The sequence below is a fragment of the Canis lupus genome, chromosome 2, assembly GCF_048164855.1.
Source record: "Canis lupus baileyi chromosome 2, mCanLup2.hap1, whole genome shotgun sequence".
In the NCBI taxonomy this organism is placed as follows: Eukaryota; Metazoa; Chordata; class Mammalia; order Carnivora; family Canidae; genus Canis; species Canis lupus.
In genome coordinates this window covers 8700528-8727575 of record NC_132839.1, presented here as the reverse complement: position 1 = coordinate 8727575, position 27048 = coordinate 8700528, and the positions used below count along the sequence as shown (strand labels likewise).

Below are 27048 nucleotides of genomic sequence, written 5' to 3'. Positions count from 1 at the left end.
TTCGTCTTTGAGATTTTTTTCCCATTTATTCAAATGCCAATATTTTCTGTTTTCTGAATATTATGAGTATCTTAAAAAGTATTCCCTTTTGCTTATCCCCACCTAACCTATATTTTATTTAACTCCCTTATAGTTTAATTTTTCAATTTTAGATCTTAAGCCAATTTGAAATGTATCTTTAATTACCATAAGAATTGGGTAGTTATCTTGTTAAGTCTGTGTGTATGAGTTAAAAAATCGGAGTTCTCATCTCTTGTTTCCCTCCTAGTACCATACTGTTTTAGTTACCACAGCTTTATATTTATAACTGAGAGAAAGTGATCCAATTTTATTCCTTTTTTCCAAACTGGTCTTTGCTATTCTTCTTTATTTACTTTCTGGAAAAACTTATGAATCTATTTGTCAGGTTTCTGTATGAATTATGACCTTTAGTTTTAAAATAAAACAAATATGTTAAACCGGAAAAAATACATGTAGCTTAATGAATGAATGTAATGTGAACACCATTGTAGTCAGTACCTGAGTAGGAAGTAGAATTTTGCCTGCCATCCTAGAATCCATCCATGTACCCTATCCAAATCCCACTTGCCCCAATAGAAACCACTACCTTGATTTTTATACTTATCACTCTCTAGAGTTTCTTTATTAATTCAATTTTTCAAATTAAAAGAAAAGAGAGTGATAAGTATAAAAAGGAAGACAGTATAGATGTTTAATTATTGCTTAAAATTTACCAATTTCCAAGATACAGAATTGATTTCCAGTCATCTTGCAGAGACCCCTTGGCTTCTTTCCTTATCATTTTGAAATCATAGATTTAAATGTGTTGTGATATATTCCAGTTTCTGGGCATTATTATTTTTCTGAAGCATAAATTGTCTTATTTTTGGTCAGTGGGAATCTCTTCCCTTTGGCTCATGAGTGTTTTGACAGAATTCTGGTAGTTTTTGATTGCTTCCTTTCTCTGCTCTCTAATTTGACAAGAATTTCTGGCCTTGTGTATTTCCTATCTCAGTCTTAGAATCAGACTTTTTCCCAAGAAATCAAACTCTGGAAAATTCAGTGGAAAGTTGGATTTCAGGTTTAAAATCTGGGTTTTAGGGATGCCTATTTATGTTGGTCTAGTCATTGTTTCTAGCATTTTAATAAAATTATGTTTGTAGGCAGAGGTGAGAAGTGTATAGAATTAATAGATCTTTAAATATATACATATTCAAAAATAATATGTAAGTTTATATTGATATTTTCCAATATATTTAAGTACTATGGGGTTTTTATGTAACCTCTTCTCAAGGATATAGGAGAAAATAGTTAGAATTATGCCATAATTTCTTATTTCCTTTATCCTGAACTATACATACAACAGCCTTAAAGTGATATTACTAATATGACCATTATCAGTATTAGTACAGAACACAGTTATAAGTAATTTTTGTATATGCTATTCACATTCCTTGCACATTTCATTTTTTAGTGGTTGAACTATAAGGTCTGAGCATATAACAATTACATACTATATCCTTTTTCGTTTAACTTAATTCATTTAATTTTTATTCTAAATGTAATTATAAATGTAATATTCAGTCACCAGTGCTTATGTTGATATTTCTGTAGTCATTTGGTTGCTAGAATCCTTTCCCTAGTTGATTCCTTAGAAAGTGCTCATGACAGCATTCCTGAATGCTCGAATGTTGATAATCGTTTGTCTTATGCCCTTTATATTTGAAAATCAGTTTTGCTGGTTATGAAGTCCTTGAGACACCTGTTCTGTCACTGAGATTGTCAAATATATTCTGTTTTTTTTTCTGGCATAAGGTATTGCTGTCAAAGTCCAATGATAATCTAATTTTATTTTTCTTAAAAGATAAATGTTTTTTAAAAAATGCCCAAAGATATTTTTTCCCTTTAAAGTTCAGTGATTTTTTGAGAGTATACCTTAGTGATAGTAGTTCCAAGTCTGTCAGGTACATGTGTCCTCCTTTAATATGCAGTTTTCTAAATCTTGAATTCAAGAAAGTTTTCTTGTATATTAGTTTTTTAGTATTTATTCTATCTGTTTGCTTTCCTTTTTCTTTCTAGGTACTCCTATGATCTGTATCCAAGACAATATCTTCAGTATTTTATCTCTTCAATATTTGTCAAGTCTTTCTTTCTCAGCCATTTTTGTCTTTTCTTTTTCAAGACTTTCTAAGGTGTAATTTACATATAGTAAAATTCATCCATTTTAGTGTACTGTCCTTTGGATTTTAAGAGATTCAGTAAATGTAAAAAATGGTGTAAATGTGGTGTAAATGTCATCACAACCAAGATACAGAAACAGCTCTAGCATTCCTATCCCCTAGATTTCTCTGTTCTCCTCTATAGTTGAGAATTTCCCCACACCAATCTCTGGCAACCGCTGATATAATTTCTGTCTCTGTAGTTTTGCATTTACAAGAATGTCATATAAATGGAATCATATAGTGTGTACCCTTTTGAGTCTGAGTTATTTCATTTAGTGAAATGCATTTAAGATGCATACATGCTGTATTCATCATTAATTGTTCTTTTGCTGCTGATTACTGAGTAATATTCTAGCATGTGAATGTACCACTGTTAGACTCTTCATTCCTCAGTTGAGAAACATTTGGGTTGTTTCTAATTTTAGGTAATTATGAATAAACCTATTATAATTTGTGTATGAGGTTTTTGTGTGAACTAAGTTTTTATTTCACTTGAGTAAATGCATAGGTGTGGGATTGCTGGTTAATATGATCAGTATTGAGAAAGGCTTCTGCATCTGGAAAGAATGAAACTGGTGTGAGGCGAGAGGAAGAGCTGAGAGGCCTAATGGTGTTAAGTTCTTGGTCTCAATTTTTCCTAAGATCTGGATGCTTCTTTGCTTTCCCCATTGCTTGGTTGTTCAGCTATTCTTTAGATTTCATAAAATAAACTAATATTCTTTGGATAATTTATTTTTGTCCTACTAGGCAGTTCTAAATATATTTCTGACGTGTGCAACAATGTAAGACTTGTTTTATAGCAACCTTTTATTGATCATTTAGAGGGAACTAGCCCCTGTGCTCAATCTTTAACATGCATTTTGTAATTTGTGCACTATGATTATCCAGCCCATTGTACATTAGTTGCAATGAAAATTTAACTCATTGTTATGAAGAAGAGAGAGGAGGAAAAATGAAAATAAGTAACCACATGGCACTGATGTGTTTACTAAAGGGTTCTAAACATGCTGTCAAGAATTGCCAATGTATTTATTGTTTTGGAGAATTCACTTTTGATTACAAATGACTTTATTGTTTAGTATGGGCACTTTAATGTTGACAAGTCTACTCTGCCACCCCCCCAAAAAAAAGCCACATTACTATGAATTCACACATAAATATGTAGATTACTTCTTTGGTGTATATATTAATAAATAAAATATTCATGAACTGAAGCCTTAAAATGAGAGATTTAACATCATTATGGCCCAAACACTTTGCTATTCCCATTAGTTCTAACAACATCCAACTTTCTGGTTCCCTATGGAACAAATTTTTAAAATATAAATGATTAAATAGGCCCCTCAATATGACCATGATCTTTATTGAAGAATTTAAGGTATTTTGATTTTCCTTCTGTGTGGTCATGAACACTATCTTTTTTTGAATTACTTTATAAGGACACATATGATAGTTGCTATTTGAGCAGTCCAGATGCTATGTGTTTCTGGAGTCAAGAAGAGGGTGAGGTCAGTTTCTGGGTTGGAGGCTCAGGGGAGGCTTTGTGGAGAAGGTGATATGAGAATAGGGCCTCATAAGTTTATTTGTGTTCAGAGACCACTGGCACCAAAAGAAATACCTGTATTTAATCTGTGTATAATATACTAAACTGGTATTTAGGTAAAAGGTTCACCTTAAAAAATTAATTGAATTTCTTTTTCACATGATTTTGAACATACAGTTAAAATCAATAAGTCCATATGTCTGGATTCATGACTAATTATTAAAAGACAATCATGCCCTCTTTGATCCTGTTTCCTAGAATGAAATTACTCTCTTATCTCATTATGGAATTTTAAAATATTTAGTCATAATTCTATATTGCATTATCGTAATTGATATGAATTCAGCAAGAGAGTTATTTTTAAACTTTCATGATCTCCTGGAAAATAATAGGTCATTAAAAATGACCATTATTTATTCAGTAGAGATCAAAAGAATCAATGTGGTCACTCAGTAAAATATACTTTTGGACTTAAAAATGACTAAAATGGATTTTTAGAGTAATAAAACAATCCAGAATGCAATAAAAGCACACTTCAAAACAGGAAAAATCATCATGACATTTAGAAGCAATAGAAAAAATAATATATAACCTATTTGTAATTGATTTCAATAGGACCTCTGACATTTCTGTGTACTAAGGGGCCTGTTCATGGAGCCATTGCTAATAAACAGGGTAATGTTGCTGATTATTTATGGAACAGTTAAGAAATAATGGTTCATACTCAGCATAAATTCTGAATTAATGTCTTGAATAATTGTATGCTACATAGTATTATCAACCTGATATGCTGATATGCAGGGATCACTTTAGACACTTGTGAACAGAAGTTTTCTTAATATTTATAAGATGTTGAAAGGTCTGATTGCCTTATCCAGAAACCACAGACATTTGCTAACAATGTATGTCCTGTAGTAAATGTGGTATTTTATATGTGGTACCATGTTAAGCATCACACAAATGAATTTAATCCACTATGCGAATTTTATTTAGTAATACAACAGAGTACATGCTTTGAAATGCTTGTGTAGTCATTGATTGATTCTCTCAGTCTTCAGATAACATCGTATGTGGTGCCCCTAGACTCTGGGCAGGTGAGCCTCTTTCACCTTAACCCACAATAGAAGTTCCAATTTTTATTTACGCCATCCCAGTAAAAAGTTTGGGAAGCTCTGAAAGTAACATTTATTGATCCATGATTATGTGGAAGATATTGGCCTCAGAACTAAAAGCGATTTAAAAACAATAAAGTATCTTATGCTTTTAGAAGTGTTTAAAATCTAATGTAAGAGGAATATGTAATGAATAAAAAAAAATCACAGGTTTGTTATTTCTGTTTTAATGAACTTAACATGTATTCCAAGTTCCCATTCCCACTATAATGGAAATCAATCTTGCTAAATCAAGGCAACTATCTTCTGGATAAGCTCAGGCAACTTCAAGTCTCCTTTCCTGCTCCTCTTCCATAGGAGGGTCTAGGTTCTTAGGCACTTGCATATTTTCGTGACATTGGAGAAAGATAATAAATAGGTCTTGGGTTCCTATCTGCTGCGCTTGGTGCTAGACTACCTTGCCATCTCTCCTGTCAGTGTCAGCAAAGTGCAGTGAGTATTCTGGGAAGTTCATTCTGTGCTGTAAGCCTACCCACCCCACTCTATTTCTCACTCCCTTAACCTTCAGGGATGCTATACCTTAATTTTCACTGATTTCTCTCCCTTACTTGGGCGAGAGAGCATTTTCTGATTCTCTCCATATCCCACGGCATTCAAGGAAGGATGATGGAGTGGGCATGAATTTCATTCATTCATTCCTGCTATTCCTAGGGAATTACCTGACTTATCCAAGGCCACAGAGCTTGTAAGTGGCACAACTTGAATCCTTGGCTGTGATTGTCATGTGATCATTTTTTCCACCTAACACTATTTGGTATTTTCTTAAAATTAGAAAATTGGTCAGTTGAAAAGTACATATAAAGCATGAACATGGAGTGGGGGCTGAATTGCATCATACACTTAATAATTGTTAGGGCTTTTTTTTCTCTTCCTGACCTTAATGGGTCTGAGATTGAAGTATTCATTGTGACTTATGCAGTTCCTTATCTTATATATTCCTTCTCTCCTTCTCTCTTTTCCATCATACTTGGGGTGCTGAGAGAAGAGTGAATACTGCATATGCTTTTGTGGGGTCACTATTAAGCCTTGGTGTTAGAGAGCCTGACAACTCATGTACCGTAAGATAAACATTTGGGGATTAAACTAGTAGTCACTTTGTTCCTTGGGTGATTTACCTGGTAATATAGAACCATCTTCCATTTCAACTCTTCTTAGAAAAAGCATATTTCATACACTGACATACAGATACCTGGACAGTTTTGATGATCTACATCAAGGATCAGCAAAAAGAGGTTTATTAGAAAAATATGTATCTAAAAAGCATGTCAACAGTTCTTTTAGAAAGTGCTTTATCAATGTGTCAAAGATCTTTGAAATACACACCAGTGTTTATCTCAGAGTTATGTCTAATCACAAACACTGTATTGGATACAACTTAAATATCAGCAGTAGTAAGATGATTAAGCGGATTATGGTACTTGTGCAAAATAAATAATTATATAACCCTGGAATATGATAGTGATGAGCAGTGTCCATCAGGGGGGAATGTTTTGTGTTTTTAGTTTTACAAAGGACATATAATTGTATCCTAAGTATGAGATTAATTATGTAAAAACAATAGTAAAGAAAAAGATGAGAAGCAAATAGATTAAGGTAAAATAATGATTGTCTTTGGGGGATGAATTTACAGTGGTTGTACTTTTTATTTTCCCTTCCAAATCTTAATCTTTTTCTTCAGTTATGAACTACACATACTTAGGGGAAAAAAAGAACACACTTTAAAAGAGGTGTTTTACAAATATGTAGTATCAGTTTAAGATGTTGGAAGCAGAAAAACAATCTCAGTTTTTGAGTTTTTACAGATTTTGGGTTACATTTGATTACAAAGTTCAAAAAAGCTTTGTGAGTTGGGGCCGTAGTGCAGTTTTTTGCGTTGTGTTTCCCGAGATGTAACATAAGTGAATCACAGCCACTATTAGTAATGTGCAATATGAAGAAAAAATATGCTGAATGGAAAGAGCATCAATCTTTAAACAACAGGTGGAGTTATTATTTAGCATTTTGAGTGGGGTAGGGTGTTTGTTTATCTACTGCTGCTATTTATAATTCAGGACTGTTGTTATTTGAACCAGAATAGAGGAGCAAGTTGAAAGAGAAGAAGAAATGAATAGCTCCTCCACCTCCTCTCTAAGGAAGCTTACCTGCAATCAATCCTGCCCGAGTGAACAGCAGCTACAAATGGGTGTGCTCTCCTGAATTCACTGGCTGTATCCACAGTCCACGCTGCAGTAGTTGAAGCAATTTTCCTTTGAAAATATTGATTTCCTATGGAATTGTCATTTGAAATGATGGATCTACAGTTGGGTTGGGACCTGGAGGAAAGATGGTTGTGTTTGTGTTGCAGGCATGAATCTTGACAGGCTTTGTCCTCCACACAAAGGACAAAAGGAAAGGAAAGAAGTTATTAGAGTTGGGAGAAAGATTAAGGAAAATACTTTAATCATCTTCTGGTTTTGCAGGCCAATTTCTAGTACTTAGGACAAGATTATTTATGGGTCCATCATTTCCCAGTAGTTGAAATTTTTGATTATTTCTAAAACCAAAATAGTAAGACTTACGGTTATGTACTTTACAACAGAAATGCAGAAAGTTTTTTGTTTTGGCTGAGTATTCTTTGGTCATAATTTTCTATTTCTCAGAGGTGATCTGAAGGCTGATCTTTGGGTCACAGTGATAACAGTCCTTTTTCCATATATTAGATTTCCTGGAGCCCTGGAGCCTTCCATTAAGAAGGACTTGGTTCTTGATTATTTGCATCCTAAAATATTGGACCTGATTCTTTGCACCCTCCCTACTGTTATGTTCTTTCATATCATATGAATTTCACATAATATAGATCATCTTTTTCTGTAATGTGTCATTGCTTTTTTTCTGCCACACTTTGAGGTGAGTTATTCTACCCGCCCCCCCCCCCTTTTTTTCCCTCTTGTCATTTTTTTTCCTGCATGCTCTACTTTTTACCTCAGAAACAACCAACCTCATTGAGTTGGGGTTTGTTAATTAGACTGATTATTTGCTTGACACACATCTCTTTCCTATTATTCTATATAGGACCAAAGATGTTAGGATGCTGTTTTGTTTTCTTCATTTTCAGAGAATAAGTCTATGAAGCAAGGTATGTACATGAGATTCTTAGAGTGTGTGATATACAAAACCATTAAATTCCTAGGGCAATTAGTGAATACCTATCATCATGAATGCAACATTCTTCACAAATAAATTTTATAACAACCAAAACTTGGCTTTATTATAACACTATTTTTAAACCATTTTCTACAGAAAATTTTCTATTTATATAAACTATAATAAAATTAGATCACTTTGTAGGTGTTGGAGCATCATCACTATATACTGTACATTAGGTACTTTTCAGAGTTTTTGGGTCATTGAGTCATTATGCCCTTAGGCTAAATGAGCACTATGATTCTTTGTTATTGCATTTAATATATAAACTTTTTTTTGATATTGCATTATATGTGTGTCTTTAAGCAACTCACTTTTCTGGCTGTCTTAAACATGTGCTTTCTCTCTTCTCTAATTTTATGCTTTTAATCTGAAAAATCATATCTGTACTAAGCAGAAATCTGTCTGAAGTAGGAATAAATAGTCACTGGGTAATATTTAAAAACACAAAGTTTGTAATGTAAGAGTTGAGCTTTTGGTACAGCTTTGGACCTCTATTTTTTTTTTTCTGCTGCCTTGAGCCCCTTAATAAAACACTTGGTTTCATGGTTCTTATTAGGATTGCAGAGATTTGAAGTAGGTGACTATTTCTAAGCAATGCCCATATTAATAGGTAGATCAACTCTCAAAATGTTGTGAGGTTTAAAGGTATCCTATATGTGAGCATCTGATACATGATAGTCACATAGGGTGTGTCTGAGAGAGAGAGAGAGAGAGAGAGAGAGAGAGAGAGATGGAGAGGAGTAGGAGTGCAAGGGAGAAACCAGATCCATCCTTTCAGGAAAGAATTGACCAAAAGGGGTGGTTTGCAACTCCTTTGGTAGCCATCTCTAGTGTATTTCACTGACCTGAATCACAATTTTCAGCACTATTGTCAGACAAACAGAAATGCCACCTTCATCTTTGTTTTGTTTAGGACACATCCCCTCCATCTCTTTTATTTAGAGAATCTATTTAGTTTGGGGAATGGACTAGGGCTTGTGTATGTGGATTAATGTAAGGTGAAACAGAGTATGAAAACATCTAATTGGAACAGTGATTAATTTGATTTTAATAGTCAGATGAATTTCTTTAACACAAAAAAAGGAAAATGCAATTGGCAGATGCTTGCTGATGATCACCTATCATCATAGCAATGTCTTATTACTGAATAATTAAAAGCACACCTCTAAACTAGAGAAACCCTTCCAATTTGGACATAAACACATACTAGGATTCAAGTACCATTTTAGATTTCAATAAAACCCTTAATTAGAAATCAATATGTTAGGAACTCAAATTTCAATAGTCAAATATTCTACTCTATAATGGTAAAATAAAATAGCCTTATATTTTTAAAAAGATTCTTCAATCACAACAAAAATGTATATTTTCTGGGAAACTCTCAGCTAGCCAGGGTTCATCCTTCCATTTCTGGTAGGATATTGTTAATTGAGTTTTTACTGTAACAGTGTTTCTAAGGGAGAAATTTTTACTCCTTGAAGACAGTGGGCCTATCTGCATCCTTTAAATTCTTGCAAATTAAATTCTGATTAGACACATTTATAGAAATTGTCTGATGTATTTTCTATATAAAGAGAAAGATTTTATATTAGTCTTCTTTGTGCATGTGCATTATTAATTGGAACAATGTCATTTGAAAAACTATTTTACTTAGATTCTCACATTTATTTTAACAAAGTAAGTAAATTCTATTTGATGTTCAGTGAAACAGGCTAAGTTATGTTGTTGGATGTTTATGGTAAATATGTGCCATTTCCCACTCATCTTTGTTTAGGCAAACATTCATTTCTGACATTTATCTATCTTATTTACCAGTCACTGCTATTTATATTAGTAGGCAATGCTATTTCCTATTTAACTTTGGTATGATCACTATGCAAGTATAATTTTGAGCTCAGCCACCTGTTTACACATTCTGTCATATGGCAAAACAAAGCCCTTTCTAAAGTAAGTATTAACAAGGAAAGTGGCAATTGTGTGAGTGAGACATTTGGCAGTCCTAACCCTAAAGCAGCCTTAAATTAGATTTTTTTTTTAAACTGTTAGCCTGCATTAATTCCTGAGGATGCTTATTGGTAGGCAGTAGAATTGAGATGCTGGTGAGTATGAATGGAGTAGCAGGACCATTATTGATAACACTTGGATCTAAGCTTTTAGCTTATAAATATTGAAAATGTGTTAACATGTATTGATGTTTGGTCATGAACCCAGGGGCAGTGGAATGCATAAAGAACACACTGAATACATAATAAATGAAGGAGCTGCAACTCTGCTGTTACATTGATGATGTACTTCTCACATGGATGTTTTTTTAACATGGAGAATATTCTCTCTTGTCAAATTTTTGGAAAGGAACTATGAAATCTTCTAGTGCACAGATTTGCCAAATTTCGGCAGTTTCCAGAAAAATCTCAGAGTAAGCTTCTCAGTGAGTGTGGTGGACTAGGGATTTTAGAGATCAGAGTTTAATCCTATTACCTGTGTTGTTTTCCACCTTAACACCAGGAATCCATTTTGGACACTGATTTCAATGAGCTATTATTAGGTGAATGTCATTTTAGTGAGTGATCTAAAACTGAATGAAGTCCCCCAGTCAAATGTTTTGCCTTGTATACAATAGTAAAAGATATATGAAAAGAATAATTTACGTAGGGAATATGGAATTTGACGTGGGAGGCTCTGTTATAAAACAGGGACTTCTCTTTTCCTGAATTGGGGGTAACCTGAAAATTTAAAGGAGATGGAATTCGGGCGAGCGAAAATAGTTAATATATTTTTGCTAATGAAAAACATTTATGACTGATTTTCTCTCTGTTTTTTTAAGGTGGGCTGAAGGAAAAGCTATTCAATCGAACTTTAGGTAGTGGAATGAGAGTTTTGACCAAGGTTTTGTCTTCCTATCATTAAAAAGAATTTTCTGAGTATGAGTTTCTAACAATATGGGTAATCAGAAATTTGGAAAAGAAAAGGCTAGTCTTATAGGATGTCAGGAAAGGGCATGAGCAAGCATTAGATAAAAAGAATGCACTCAAAAAAGACCCTTAATGAGATGAATACCCAGCTTGTCAAAAAACAAAAAAAACAAAAAACAAAACAAAAAAAAAACGCTTAATGATGGAGTAAAGATAAATTTGTCAGTTTCTCATATGTTGAATATTCATCATATAGTCTATGCAGCTGTATCTCAGAATGCTGTTTCCATTTTTTTTTAACATAAAGCAGATTACTAGTTTATTCTTAGATACTGAATTGTGTACCTTGTATGCCTAAATGAACTGTTATAAGACAGGACTTTAAATAGTATTTTGTTATTCTCAGTATTTTTTTTCTTATTCTATGATCAGGTTTATGGTATAAAGGCTACATTTTTTTTTTTTTGGAGATAGGCAAAAGATTATATGAAGAGCATATTCCTAGTTGGTATGCAGATATTCTGATGGATATTTATTCAGTGTTAAATAAAACTAGTGCTATATTAAATCGTATGTCCATATATGTTAAGGTATGGATGTTGTACTTGTTTATTTATTAATAGAGGAAGTGATCTTATTTATTTCTCTAGTAGGCTTATAGATTTATTTCTCTAGTAGGTTTCATAGGTTAATTCAGAGCCTAATCATATCTTTTCAGACTCAATGACTTATGCTTCAAATTTTACAAAACTGTAACTTGGAAGTAATATATCAATTCTTATATCCTCCCCGATAATATAAGTAATATATTAATATCTTACTGGTATTTATAATCTTATACTTCAAACTAATTTAAATGACCAATTTAAACATTTAAAGTAATTAAATATATCTATATATAAAATACCTGACTCCAGAAGTGAATTTAAGGTGAAACTCATGAAACTGAAGCTCCAGACCCCAACTTGCACAGGTCCTTTTCTTTTTTTCTTTTTCTTTTTTTTTTTAATTCCTTAATTTTTTATTCCTGGTACCACTACCACAATTTACACGGCAATATACCTGATATAATGAAAAGAAAAAGAAAAAGAAAAAGCTACAACAGATAAAAGACCTCAGGAATGTACATTTAATTGACACTACATTGTATTAATCAATAGCTGCACTTTTTTTGCAGCTTTTTGCAAACTGTGGCTATGACAGTCCTGAACAAGAAGAGTTTCCTATTTAAGCTGCAGTAACTTTTCTGACTATGGATCATCGTTCCTCCTGTGGCAGATTTTTACAGTTCCTCTAATGCATTTGGGACAACTGTCTGAAAGTAACCTGCAGCTTTCCTGACAACTCCTCTCTCTCCTGCTAAGAACTGTAGCCCTTTTCTTCTGAAAATTTTTTTAGAAATTTTTGCTACCATATCCACCACTTCCACCACCAGATCCATAAACACCACCATAGGGACTGCCCGAGCTTCTTCCATCAAAACTGCTCCCCTTCATGGGTCCATAATTTGATTGCTGTTGTCCATTATAATTTCCAAAATCAGTATAGTTCCCACCACCACCATAGTTACCACCTCCAAAATATCCTCCTTCATTGTAACCATCATATCCTCCATCACCACCACCCATATCTGCCTCCTTGGTTTCCATATCCTGGTCCACACCACCATAGCCTCCTTTACTACTATAACTAGGACCACCACCATAGTTGCCACCATCACCTCCAAATCCATTATATCCACCATCACCTCCTCCATAACTACCTCGGTTGCCGCCACCTTCACCACCATAGCCTCCTCTTCCACCAAAGTTTCTACCATGGCCAAAATTACCACCACCTCTGAAGTTTCCTCCACAACCCATGAAGTTGCCAGATCCACTTCCACGACCGCTTTGTGATCCAGCAGACTGCCTCTCTTGTTTAGAAAGGGCCTTTTTCACTTCACAATTATGTCCATTAGTAGTGTGGTATTTCTGAACAATAATTTTATCAACCGTATGATGATCATCAAAAGTTACAAAAGCAAATCCTCTCTTTTTTCCACTCTGCCTGTCTTCCATAATTTCTATGGTTTCAATTTTGCCATACTTTTCAAAATAGTCTCTCAAAGATACAGAGTCTTCTGTATCTTCTTTAATACAACCAAGAAAAATTTTCTTCACTGTTAGATGGGCATCAGGCTTTACAGAATCCTCTCTAGAAACAGCTCTCTTTGGTTTCACTACACGCCCTTCAACCTTGTGTGGTCGGGCACACATTGCTGCATCCACCTCTTCAACACAAGAGTAATTCACAAAACCAAAACCCCTAGAAGTTTTGTTTGGGGGTCTCTCATTACCACACAATCTATAAGTGTGCCCTATTTTTCAAAATGTTCTCTTAAACTATCATCTGTAGTTTCAAAGCTCAAACCACCAATAAACAGTTATCTCAACTGCTCTGTTTCCTTTGGATCATGGCCCTCCATTTGAGAATGGACTTGCTTCTTCCAACTCGAGTTCAATATGGGTGCACAGGTCCTTTTCAATTCCAGCATACCCTCCCCCTTGGATATGAAGAGGAAGTGCAGATCATGCTCTAGGTAGTAGTTCTGGGACTGTGGGTGGTTCTGGGTCACCAGCATCTCCACATCTACCCATGTCCTCTGTGAAAATCTCATCATGGTAGAACTTATTGTTCATCCAGAGGATCTGAACAAAAGGTATTCTCTCCCTGTCTGGATCAGAAGCTTCTGAAGGTCTTGGTTTATAGCCATTTCTGCTCTCTACCAACCAGGACCAGCTCACAAGAGACAGGAAGGACCTAGCTAGGTCCATGGGATAGGTCTGGGGAGGACCTAGCATGTCCATGGGGTGAGGCATATATTAAAGATCAAAGTGCTGAGATTCTTCCAGAGCTTGCCCACAGTGATCATAAAACACCATAAAACTGTGGCTTTATAGTAAACATCAAACACTATAGTAAAGATAAAACAACATAAAAAAAAAAAAACATAAAACTCCCTCTGTACTGAAGCTTGAAAAAACCTTGTAAGCTATCAATAACACAAAACAAATTCTCATTAGCCATGCTAGAGGAAAGACTGAATTATCATTTTTTTAAAATGATATACAAATTATTACTATATTGAACCCAAAATGTAGGGGAAAAATTGTTATGCAAGTATGATAGAAGTGGCAATTAATAATAGTAGTAAAAGTAATAGGTTATTTTCCTGGATTTTGTTTTGTTCATAAGGTTTTCAGATTTTTATTTTTTTATTTATTAATTAATTATTTTTATTTTATTATTTTTTTGGGGTTTTCAGATTTTTTAAGACTTTATAATTGATTACAAGTCCTTTCCTCATTCTAGATATAAACCCATTTTCACAGCTACTTTTGTATTCATAATTTTATATTATTTTCTAAAAAATAGTTCTCCAGGTTACACAAAACCTGGATCCCTTCTCTGCTTGGTACAGAGTAGCTATTTAATCCATGTTTATTTTATTTTCCTCTAGATCCATTAAATTTCCATTGATTGTATAAGTAATGATGACTTTATCTACTAATATTTATTACATACAAATACATAGTGTCTATCAACTATGTTTCACTTATTATGCCATGGGTTGAATGATGGCATTTAAAAAGATATGTCCACATTTTAACCCTTGAAATTTGCAAATGCTATCTTATTTGTAAAATGGGTTTTTGTGACTGAAATTAAGTTGAGGATCTTGAGATAAGGAAGTCATCCTCCATTTTCCAGATAGGCCCTAAATTCAATGACAAGAAATAAATAGAGAAGACAGACAAAAGAGGAGGAGGCAATATGGCCATGGAGGTAGACCACAGAGGATGAGTATTGGGTACACAAGTCAAGGAATGCCAATAGCTACCTAAAGTTAGGAGAGGCAAAGAACATAATATCTCCTAGAGCTTTTGGAAGGAGAGTGGCCCTGGTGACACTTTGATTTTGGATTTCTAGCCCCTAGAATTGTGAGAGAATAAACTTCTATTGTTTTAAGCCACTTGGTTTGTGATAATTGGTTACAGCATCTACAGAAAACTAATAGACCTTTTCGTTTTATCACAAATATTTTTTCATGTTATCATCAATGCCTGTTTTATTGTAGTAAATAACTGACTAGAAATTGGGTGAAGGAGGTGGTATTGGAGGCTTTTAGGGAGAAATAGAACAAATTCTGAAGACAGAGCAAAATCAGGAATTTATATTCATGAAGCAGACAATTCTGTTTTTTCTTTCTGTTGCATTCTTTCTGATATTATAGTTTTATTTTATTTTTTTATCTGTATTGGGGAAATGGTTAAAGAATAGACTTTATTAGCATTTTATGCATTAGAAAGGAGCCCAAGGATCACTGTGTTAGGACCAGAGTTATAAGAGAAGTGAAGAGGTAGTTAGAAATTTTATGAAACTTTCAGTAGCACAAGGAGGCACACTGTGTTTAGCCATATGAAAAATCACCTAGAATACATCCTTTTCATATTTACAGGCTCAAAAATGTATCATTACAGCAGGAGTTGTGAATTTTCTTATTTGTCCTAGTTGTGACCTATTAATGGTACCACTTACCTGAGTATAGAAAGATCTTCTTTTTATTCTTTTATAATGTATTTTGAAAACTTAAGTAAACTGATACATGTTTTTGCTTCTTTAGTTGTACAGATATTTTCATGTAAATATACATAAGATGGTAAGTGCGCACACTTTTTTCATTAAGTGATCTAGACTTAAGAGTTGAATTGATATGACTGTTAGAAAAAATATGTCAGTCATTTAAATGCATGTTAGGAAATATACTGAACTAATATATGTAGAAAGATTATTTCAATTTCATCCAAGAAGGTAATTTAACCACTTATATCCATTTATATTTAATAATGGCTTCTTATTTTGATGTTTCTATATATTGAATTTTTTATATATCTTTGAAAGCTATAGTCATTTTTCTTAAAAATTGATGAGGAACTCATGAATTGTATCTATTGAAAATCGGACTCATTGTTCTTTGCAAGAATGGAGATGAGAAGGAATGCTTTGTCCACCTTGTTTTGTATTAAAGGACATATTTTTCTAAGAGGAATTTAATGTATTTTATCAATATTGGCTCATATTCTGTTGGTAGTCTGTCCATTAGAAAGCCAGGTGGGTTTTCTTTTTTTTTTTTCTTTTTTTTCTTTTTTGAAGTCCATGTTATCTGATATAAATTTAGCTATGTTCCTTTTTAATTTTAATGTGTGTTATCATTATTTTAGTTTTTATTTACATTCCAGTTAGTTAATATACAGTGTAATAGTTTCAGGTGTACAATGTAGTGGTTCAACACTTCCATACAATACCCGGTGCTCATCAGGCTGGCTCAGTCAGTAGAGCCTATGACTCTCGATCTCAGAGTTGTGAGTTCAGGCCCCACATTGGGCATAGAGCTTACTTGAAAAAGAAAGAGATTCTCTTAGATAAATCTCCCATGTTGCCCCGTCCCAATATTCTATTTATAAAAAATAAATTGCTTCTTATTGTTTTCAAGGTAGATATATGCATTGTTTAGCATTGATTAACAAGCCCTTTTTAGTTAAATGACTCCATCTCCTACTAATGCCTCCCCTCTTCATCCTCTATCATTTTATATTGACTATTAAGCCATTCTATTCTATGTCTGTGTGCATTTTTATAAGTTATGGAAGGATTCTAATTGAGATGCAACCATAATGTAATTTTTCTGGAAAACTGGTAAGGTGGGCACTCTTCCTACATCGACAGAACTTTTAAAAGAGCTTATTCTGAGGCAAAAAGAAGGATGAGTGTGTTGTAATAAGTGAACCTTAGCTGCAGAAGGTCAGAGTCAACCTCTAATTCAACATTCAATTGGGCACATGTCTGAAACCTATGGAGACTAAGTAGGAGAGAGATGTAGAAAAATCATAAATATGTTAAAAGGTAGTATGGGGGGATTGGCGAAATTAAGGATAGGGATTAAAAAGAGTACTTATGATGAAAAATGAAATAAAATGATAAAAAATGGTAAAAGGTAAAAAAAATACCATAAATCACATTTTCCCTAAAACCTGTGTAAAAAATTAGGATCCCAGCAGCATTGCTTTTTGAGTCTTCTTTTTGAGTGGAATTCCTACTATGCTTTGCCATAGAACTCCCTAAAATGTGGATTATATGAAGACCCAGAGGTGGCCCCAGAGAGCTGTGGTTCCCTGTGATATGTTGATGCCAAGGAAATGCTATGGGGAATATAGGTCTCTTTAAGACCTTTCTCTGATCTCAGAAATATCTTGTTGTTGTGGTGTTGGTGTTGGAATTGGTAGGAGCTGTATGTTCTGATTTAGTAGATGAAGAAAAGTTGGAAACTTTTGGAAGTTTGGAAGTTCCAAATTTAATTACTTTGTGTCCTAGAGTCTTGCAAAGTAAATGAATCTTATCTGATATGCTTACTTATGTTATTATATTAGTGGCTAGAAATGCCTAAAATATGTTCCTTCTGCTACTATTTCAATAATATCAAACTATGAAATTTATCGAGAAATTAAGTGCTTTAATTCAAAGACCTAATCTATTATGGTGAGATTTTGGTGCTTGTGGCTGGGTTGCAGATCTGATTTTTGATGAGGTGGTTTTCATGTATCATCCTAAATCACACCTGCTAACTTCCGATAGATTCAACTCTATCAGACCTGCTTCCAAATAAGTAAGTTGCTCTGGGTTCTAAGGACACTCCAAGATAGCTGATGGCTCTCTGAGAAGAGGAACAGGTCAGTGATGATGGTTCCTAGACAAGCCAGTTAGGAGCAGTCATCAAGAAAGTTCTGCTGTTTATCTTCTTTTTTTTTTGCTTTATGATAAGCTGCAGAAATATCAAAGTAAAGTGGGGGGAAACAGTCTCGGCATTATAACATTGTAGGTTGAGATCTACTGGTTTCATGTAGGGATTCAGCTTTGTTTACTGAAAGGAGTAATTGATCCAAGAGAATTTGAGAGACCTGAAGCAGTTATTGCATCCCATTCAGGAATAACATAGTTAGCTTATTGATTAGTGGGGATTTTAAAAATCCTTACTCTTTTCTATTGAACCTTGATTAAATTGAATGCATGAGCACAATCTTAACACTTGACCTAATGTGAATGGAGGAGAGCTTAGTGTCGAATGAACTATGGATAAGAAGGACCACCCAGGGTTGTGAGCATCCCTAGAGACAGACACATTGTTGGGATCTCCTGTCCCTCAGTCTGTATATTGCTCTGGTGAGGAACAAAGTGAACCTCCACGTCCTATTATACCTAAGATATTGCTGCTCAGACTTCCTTCCTCTTTAGTACATTTTTCTATGGCCCCAGGTTTCCATATTTTTATGCAGATTCAAATAACCAAGTTCATGAAGAAGAGTATCCTTTCTGTTTTAATGGCATTCAAATGTTTCCCTCTTTGAAATTGCCGGACCGAATTTTATCACTCTGTATATGAGGCGATTAGAGAAGTTAGGCAGCTTTCTGTTCACATAGGTTACTAAGACCAGAAGCCAGGTCTTGAGGAAACACACCAGAGCCAGGGCTTTTGTCTGCCTCTCAATCCATTCCATTTTTTTTAACATTATGTATTTTTTTGTGTAAAACCTAGAGTAAGTGGCTCCTTTTCTATCTGAGGATGCAAAAATAACTGAGGTGCTCTTGAAAGTAATTAGAACTTACTTCCCCATCAAAGGGAAAAACAAAACTAAGTCTGATTGCTTATTTTTTAGTATTTGTTAAATTAGGTTCTTGGTGTGGGCAATGAAAAATATAAAACCTTAATGAAGGCCATACTATATGACATGGCATATTATGTATTTGTTTGAAAAAGGAGAAACGATGAAATTATTTACAGAGCACATAATGGCTACACTTACTCAGCTGCAATTTGGAAATTTGAGGGCACTTAAAATTTTTTTCACAAATATAAAACAGGAATCTACAAAGTGCCAGGCACTGTGTGAAGTGCTTAGGATGCAACAATAGCAGTTTGGTCGTGTCGCCTGCCTCCCCTGTGCATTCTGTCTAGAGGGGTGATATAGGCAAGTAAGTGAGTAAGAGGTGGTGTGAAAATGAGCCTCACAGGTGAACTACAAGGCATGTGAGTACTTAGCAAGGGCACCACATCCAGATGTGGAGAGTATGAGCAGTTTTGCCAGTAGTAGGGACATGTAAGCTACGAAGTCAGGGACGAAGAGAAGTTAACCCAGAGAAAATAGGAGTTGGATGGGGATGGGCAAGCACTGTAGATAGAGGAGCAGCATGTGGAAAGATTCCTAACTAAAAGAGGAAATATTTTTTTTCGGGAACAAAGAGAAGTTTAGAATTGCCCAAGTATGCCTGCTACAAATTTTTCTGTGATTTCAATATAAGTATATAATGTTATTTTTTTCCCCCTCAGGGCACCCATTATTTGGCAAATGAATACTTTTCCTAGACCTGGACATTTAGGAAACAATTTTGGCTCCTTTTTCTTTTCTTCTCTTTTCTTCTATTAAAAAAAATAGAGATTTTTTTAAATTAAGATTTTAAAAATTATTATTTTTTATTAAATAAATAAAATATTTTATTTATTTATTAGCGACAGAGAGAAAGAAGAGAGGGCATGAGTGCTCAGGTGTGCAGGGGGAGGAGCAGAAGGAGGGAAAAGTAGACTCCCGGCTTTGAAGGGAGCCCATCTCAGGGCTCTGTCCCAGGACCCCGGGATCATAATGCAAGCCAAGGGCAGATGCTCAACCGACTGAGCCACCCAGGCCCCCATCCTTTTTATTTTCTGAAGCAGGGACAGATTGCTTATCTTCAGACATCTAGTCATTGATTATCTCTGCTTGATGTGTGTGACTGCGTGTGGGAGTGCTCCTGTGGGAGGGGATACCATGCTTGTACATAACTTGAACTCTGTGAATCATGAAAGATCGGTGCCTTCCATTGCCTGCCTAGTGACTGTTGTCACTTACAGCATAGAATGTGGGCACTGTGGTCGGAAAGCTTGTGTGACTTGTAGTATATAATTGTGAACGTGTTCCCGACTCCTGGCTTATCCTAAACTTTATTTTATATATTTTTTTGTATCTTTCTTGTTTACATGCAACACCAGAATCCTACTTTATTGCTTGGAAATTTCTGAAAGTTCTGTCACATTGGACAATTATACAATTATAACTGAAAGGGGGAAAAAAAAGATGCATAAGGAATGATTGTAACTAGCTTATGCCTATCCAAAGCAAACCCGGTGATGAAAAATTGTCCTGTTATGTTTCTCTGTGCCGAAACAACTTGCTCCCTTCTGGCATGACCGATGCTTATATATTAGGTCACTCAATATTAAAATGATTATGAAGATCCCTGATGCACAAATATGCCCTAATAATGTAATTATTAACAATTATAATCATCATTATTAATGGTATTAATAGCTAGATTTTATGTCATGTTACTATAGATCAAATACTAAGCCAGGTGTTTCATGTTTATTGTTTCAGTCAATCTACATAATGTCCTTATGAAGCAGACATTATCATTTTCCTTATCCTACAGGTAAAGAAATAGAAGCATAGAGACATCATATGCTTTGCCCCAAATCACAGAACTAGTATGTGGGAGGAAGAATTTGAATCTAGGCTATCTGACTTCAAAGTTCACTTACCTACTAGACAGAGTCTGTTGCTGGAGATAGTGGGATCATAAAAGTTTACAAAACTATGAACTAGCAGCCCGCCCAAGAAACCAGTTGAGTTTAATTTACCCATTAATTTAAAGGACACGTTTCCTTGGCATCACGGACTATCTTCTTATGAGTATCTTCAGGATATTTATTAGGTTAAAATTAACTTGCAGTTCTTACAGATGCTAATAAGCTGCCCTGTTTACCTTTAAGCTGAACTTTACAAATGGTATTGTACCTTTATAACCTTGACATTTATTAGGGTTTGAAAAGTGCTGTTCACTACTTGAGAAAAGAGAGTAAATGTATTCTTAGAGTGCTTTGAAAAAAAAAAATCAGTGCTGTATGTGTGAATTGTTTGAGTGTTCTTTATGGTACACCAAGCACTTTTGCATCATTTTGTTTTATTCTTATAGCCCTCCAAGAGAGATAGAGTGGGTATTATTGCCTCCATTGTGCTGTTAAAGAAACTGATTCTCAGTGAGTTAAGGACGAACCAGAACCAGAACATGGAACTCTTACTATTTTCCCTAAATGCTACTTTTCCCTACATGCCTCTATGCAATTCAGGAAAAAAAATAGATGGAGGAAATTTCATAGGGAATAATATGTAAGAAGATAAATTCAGCTCCCTTTAGGGTAGGGTGGAACGGGATACTGCCTCTTGACTGCTTAACATTACCAAATATGACTTGGTTAATAACATCACAGCAGACAATGACATTCCCAAGTAGCACAACTCATAAACATGGCACATGGCTTCTTTGCTGGCACCTACTTTTATGTCACTAGAAGATGGGGGAGCTCCATGGGCTTCATTTCTCTCCATTTACCCTACACTGATGCCACCATGTAAGGAAGACAGATGTTTACGGAGAGTGGCTTTTTAAACTCTAGGAACACTTGGGGGAGCTCCTTTATTTATTTATTTTTTTTATGGAGGAAATGCATTGACTATCTTGGCAGGGATTTAGAAGGAGTTCTTTATTTTAGTAAATAAAGCTAAGGTGATCTTCTCTGTGAGAACCCATTGTTGGAGAAAACTGTTCCAGTAATTTGCCAACATACTCAAATTCTTACTAAAATTTGTATTCAAATAACCTGTGTTGTATTTTAGAAAATGTAGCTCTTGGCTAACATTTTCCATATTGAATTATAGAAATAAGAATGAGGTAAGTGGAGGGATGCCTGGGTAGCTCAGTATGTTGAGTGTCTAACTCTTGATTTTGGCTCAGATCAGGATCTCAGGCCCTGCATAAGGCTCTGTGCTCAGTGAGGGGTCTGCTTCTCTCTCTTTTTCTCTCCCTCTGCCCCTCCCCCGTTTGTTCACTCTCTCTCTAAAATAAGTACATACATAACATAAATAAATCTTTTAAAAAAATGAGGCAAGTGGCAAAATAATGGAGTTGAAAGTGTAGATTTTGGTAAATAATGGGCAAGAGCTTGACACAGAAACATATTCAAGGAGATCTTGGTAACAGTCCTAAGAAACCAACAGTGTTAGCCTGAAGCAAGTATCTGACACGGCCAGTGTGCATGGAGGCGATATGAGGGCAGGTGAGGTCAAATAGAAAAGGCAAAGATCAATGTACATTAGCCAATAGATAATATCTTTTTTATTAAACTAGTGTTAGAGCAATTTTACAATGATCACATGTTGTGGGAACTTTGTGATCTTCAAATGTTGTGATTAAAAAAAAAAATTTCCTTTGATTGAAGAAATACTTCATTACCAGGCAAGTACTTGTAGTCAGAAGCCTGGGTAGCAAAATTGCCCATTGTATTGGCCCAAACATCTAGCTTGATGCAGACCAGGAAGGCCCTACAATCCTAACAGCTTAAAGAAAGGAAGATGACATAGGGACCAATGGGCTGGTTTAAGGCTCCTTTAGAAAGAGAGATTGAGGTCTACCCAGGGCGAAGATTTCAGGACTCTGGTAAAAAGGTCCAGTCTCTCTGCTTCAGAGATGTAGGCCTTAATCAAATCTATTATCCCCGGGTTTAGCTCAACTCTAGTTTATGTGGTTACCCTTAGCAATATCTATCATGGATCTGCCTCAGACCAGCTCTGTGACCTTGATCTAACACTTAACCTCACTGGATCTTTTTCTATAGTGCAATCAATATACTTTCTGTTCTTTTTCAGCACTCACAGGGATGCCTGTGAACAAATAACATAGATGTGAAGTTGTTTTGAGTTTCTTAGAGGAAAGACACATTGAATACTGGAAATTATTGCTGTTATTAAAGTTAATGATTATTATTAGCAGTACATTGGGATAAACAACTCTGCCAGTCAAGATTTGAGTAGCTCTTAGCTAAAAAATCGAGAGTTCAGCTTAATCATAATGAGGGTTCTACTGGGGTAGATACAAGGTTGAGGTATGATAGTCCCCCCCCCCCACCCCGGGAAGAGCATTGAATGATAGGTTTATTTAGTACCCATGAAAACATTTTCTTAGATCTTTTTTAAAATTGGAATTGGAAGGTGTTCAAGTACTAGATAAAATCCATTCTATTAGATGAGATTTACTCATTTCAGTGATGGCTGACTAGCTTTAGTTTTTGTTTTTGTTTTTGTTTCTTTTTCTGTCCCCCCCCATATATCCCCTCCCTTCCCAGCCTCCTGCACACATGAAATGAATTATAAAAAGCAGTACATTGAACAGTGTCAACTCAGCAATATGCAAACATGTAATGTTCAGTTTTTTTCAAGATTTTGTCAGCATTATTTTCTGTTCTGCTATCCATTGATAAAGACTAGGGAGTAGAAAACCTTGATGGTTACAGTATAAGTATCTCAATACATTCAGATAATTTGTTTCAAGTCATATTCAGTATTTATTATGGTCAATGTCTACTTTCAGTGGAGGAGTAATGGCCTGCATTCCCTTAGACCTGTGTTTGCTGAAGTCTGGGATCTAGGTAAAGACTAACTCCCCATATAAGGGGCCACATGCTCTTTGTGAGCAGTTTGGGGCACCTCACTAGTTGGCCATCACCTCTTCTCCATCTAACAACTGGCTGCTTGATAAGATTTGAGGCAGCTGGTCTCTAAGTGCCTTTTCCCTGGTATGGCACTTGAGATAGGCATGGGTGGCTAGGAGCATTCTCTCTGTGGCCCCCTAACTGAGAAACCCTTGCAGATGGTGCCACTACTTTTTCCTCAACATCCTTGATGGGTAGTCTCTGTGTGGGCTCTTGTGGTCACCACCTATCCTTGCCTGACATTTTTGTAGCCTGTGCTGTGCCCTCAGAAAGCCTTAGAGCCCCTACCATGAAGCTTCAGCTTACGGAGAAATTGAAGAGAGTAAACTTTGCCCTATTCCCAATTGTTTGCAGTCTTGGTGCTTAGCAAACAGTTAGCTGTATAATGAGCTGCCTGTGAGATGTCTGTCTACTCCCACAAAGGACAAAAGAGAAAGGAGGACGTGCAAGTACTCTACTGATTCTCTCCTATCTTTTCTCCGTGGATGCCCCTTCTCTCCTACAACTAGGCTTTCTAAAAATTTTTATTTATTTTTTGGGGGGGCAAAATTTTGATTTTTATGCCAGGTGATTGGCATAAAGACCACTCCATTTCGCATCCCTTTATGATTCCTGAGTGGATCTGAATCTTTTAGAAATGAGTTTGAAAGTTGTTTTTATTCATCCTCTTTAATTAGGCAAAAATAAGACATCAATATTTCATAGTAAATGAAATCTCTCTCCTATTTTAAAAGATGCCAAGAGATAAAAATCTAGGCTAATCAGTTCCAAATTGTGTGTGTGTGTGTGTGTGTGTGTGTGTTTCTTCCCTGAAATCAGAAATGTAGACATTGTTTTCCTGGTTTTACTGATGTGGAAAATGAATCTCAGAGTAGTTGTCACGTATCTAATAAAAGGCAGAGGATATATTCAAGTCGAGATTTGGCAGACATCAAATTCCGTATTCTTTCTGCTAGAGAAAACTACCTCTTAGCCTGGCATTCCACTTGGTCAGCCAGCATTCGAACCCCATTCCTAAGTATGGGAATGGCCTTTTCCTTATGTGTTTTGGAAGGGGCATAACCACTTTCCATTATAGAAGGTGAACATATTAGATCCTTTGTTAGCCCCCCTTGCAGCTAGGACAGACATATGACCATGTCAGATATGGTCATCCTAGAGTACAGGGCAGCTGAGGAGTTCTTTCTTGTCAGCAGTAGGAGTTGCCTTGTTGGGTTGAACCTCAGTGGTGGCCAGAGCAGTGCTGTCACCTCTTGTGTCCGGCGCTGAGGGCTTGCAATGCTGATAGTGCAAGCTGCAAGGTCTGTATCTTGAGACAGCCGTCAGGGGGCTCTGGTCCACCAGGTCAGGGGCCTGATTTGCGGCATTATTCTTGGCTACATCTCTATGTGTCTCTTTTCCCAACTTTTCCAATGAATCTGCGACATATCTAATATTTTTTCAATAGATGCCTTCCTGTTTAAATTAGCTAGGATTGATTTCATCTTGAGGGGGAGGGTCCAATCTACATTCTTCTGAATCATTTTCAGCCTAATTCTTCAGTGTTTGACTTTTTTTTTTTCTGAGTTTGGGGATCTGTTGGAGTTTATTAGAGAGCAAGGTAGTTTTACTGTTGGATATGTTTTGCAAAGTACTCTCCATTGTTTCCTTAAAACTAAGTGTGATTATTAGGATATAAAGAATATAATTGCTGCAACATGCAAGAGCATAAATGAATTTCCCCGTAACTACACAGGCACGGGCTTTGGAATTAGTGGAAAGGGAAGCAAAATAATCATTTCAAGTGATTAATTTTATGAAACGATGCCTTTCATTTGCCATCTGCCTAGCAGCACCCACTCAGTTCAAGAGTTAATGCACGTAAAGCCCTTTCTCCTCTGTCCACTCCTCCCTTTCCTAACAAACCAGTCTTAGCTTTTTTTCTCTCCCTCTTTTTTTTTTTTTTTTTTTTTTTTTTGTACGCTTACTCCCAACACCTATTGATACATAGAATACATTCAGTGGCTCCTCCAGGTTGTGTCTCATTTGCATTTTCCTCCTCTAGAAAAAGGATATTGCGTCTCATTTGTATTTTTCTCTCCAAAATCAAGCCCAATGCCTGGAACAGAGTTGGCAATCAGTGAGTATTTACTTAGAGAAACAATTAGTACTGTAAATTCTGGGACAGTTAATTTCTTTAAAATTTCACCTTTTCCTAAGTTAAATTTTCAAGAGAGGCTTCTCTACATGATTTGTATAATTCTTCATTCAACCTCCCTGACTTCTTTGGCTTCTTTCAAAACCCCTAGTTCTTTCATAGCTGCATCCTTTCCATATTCTCTGCCACCACTCCCCCCCTCCATGTAAACGCACATATAACCCATGTGCCATACACAACAAAGTGGTCCAGGGTTCATGACTGGGTTTTTTTTCCTTTTTTTTTTTTTTGTTAACTTTAACATTCTCCTCTGAAAAACCTTGGTATTAATAGCACATTTTAAATTACCTCGTATTTTTACTTTCTCTGGCTCCGCTCCATTGTTGCTACTTTTGACCCGTTAATACTTAGGAAAAGAGTTTTGATTGCTTCGTGACACATGCTTATGTTCAACATTTTAAATATAATTTGAGAAAGAGAGAAGTTTAGATTGGACTTAGACATGCCTTTAACTTTATATGCTTAGAGCCTACCTCCCAAAGTTCTCTGGTACAGTCATTATCCTAGTCTATAGTGTAAAACTCTATTTGTGTTATCTGTCTCAGAATTCTGAATTTCATGCTGTGAAATATGGGGTTCCATTTTGTAACACTCCCTTTCTAGAACCTACTCTTTATTTTCAAAGAGAACAAGGATTATAGTGGAAGAAAAGAATGAGGATAATAATGGCTCCATTTTTACAAGCACCCTGTCAGGTTTTTGTGATGTAACCTTCGTCAATTTAAGTAAAGGCAGGTGAGAAAGACCCAGGGGCTCCAGCCACACAAGGCTGCCCTACATGTCCCTACTGTTCTATCTAACCCTAACTCTCTCCTAGTCTTTTCAAAAGGAGAAAAGAAAAGGACATGAATAGTTCCTGTCTGTTGTACTGCAAACTGGATAGAATGTATCAAAGAGGAAATTATACGTCTGGGATTTGGAAAACATTCATTATAACTGATCATAGAACAAACTGACATGGACTGGTGCAATGTGCTGGCCTTACAGTAGATTTAAATACATAGAACAAAGGCAAGGACAAGCAGCAGCTTAACCTTGATTTTCAGTCAATTTCTTTAAATCTCCTTTTAAGATTTCTACTATATTTTGGGCTTCAAAATATACTGAGATCCTTTTCTTAAAAGAAACCATGTTAAGCAT

General features: G+C 35.5%; 1 pseudogene; it reads right to left on the bottom strand.

The window, feature by feature from the left end:
* Positions 1-12217: 12217 nt before the first annotated feature.
* On the bottom strand, positions 12218-13502 carry LOC140609817 (heterogeneous nuclear ribonucleoprotein A3 pseudogene; annotated as a pseudogene).
* Between the last annotated feature and the right edge of the window lie 13546 nt (positions 13503-27048).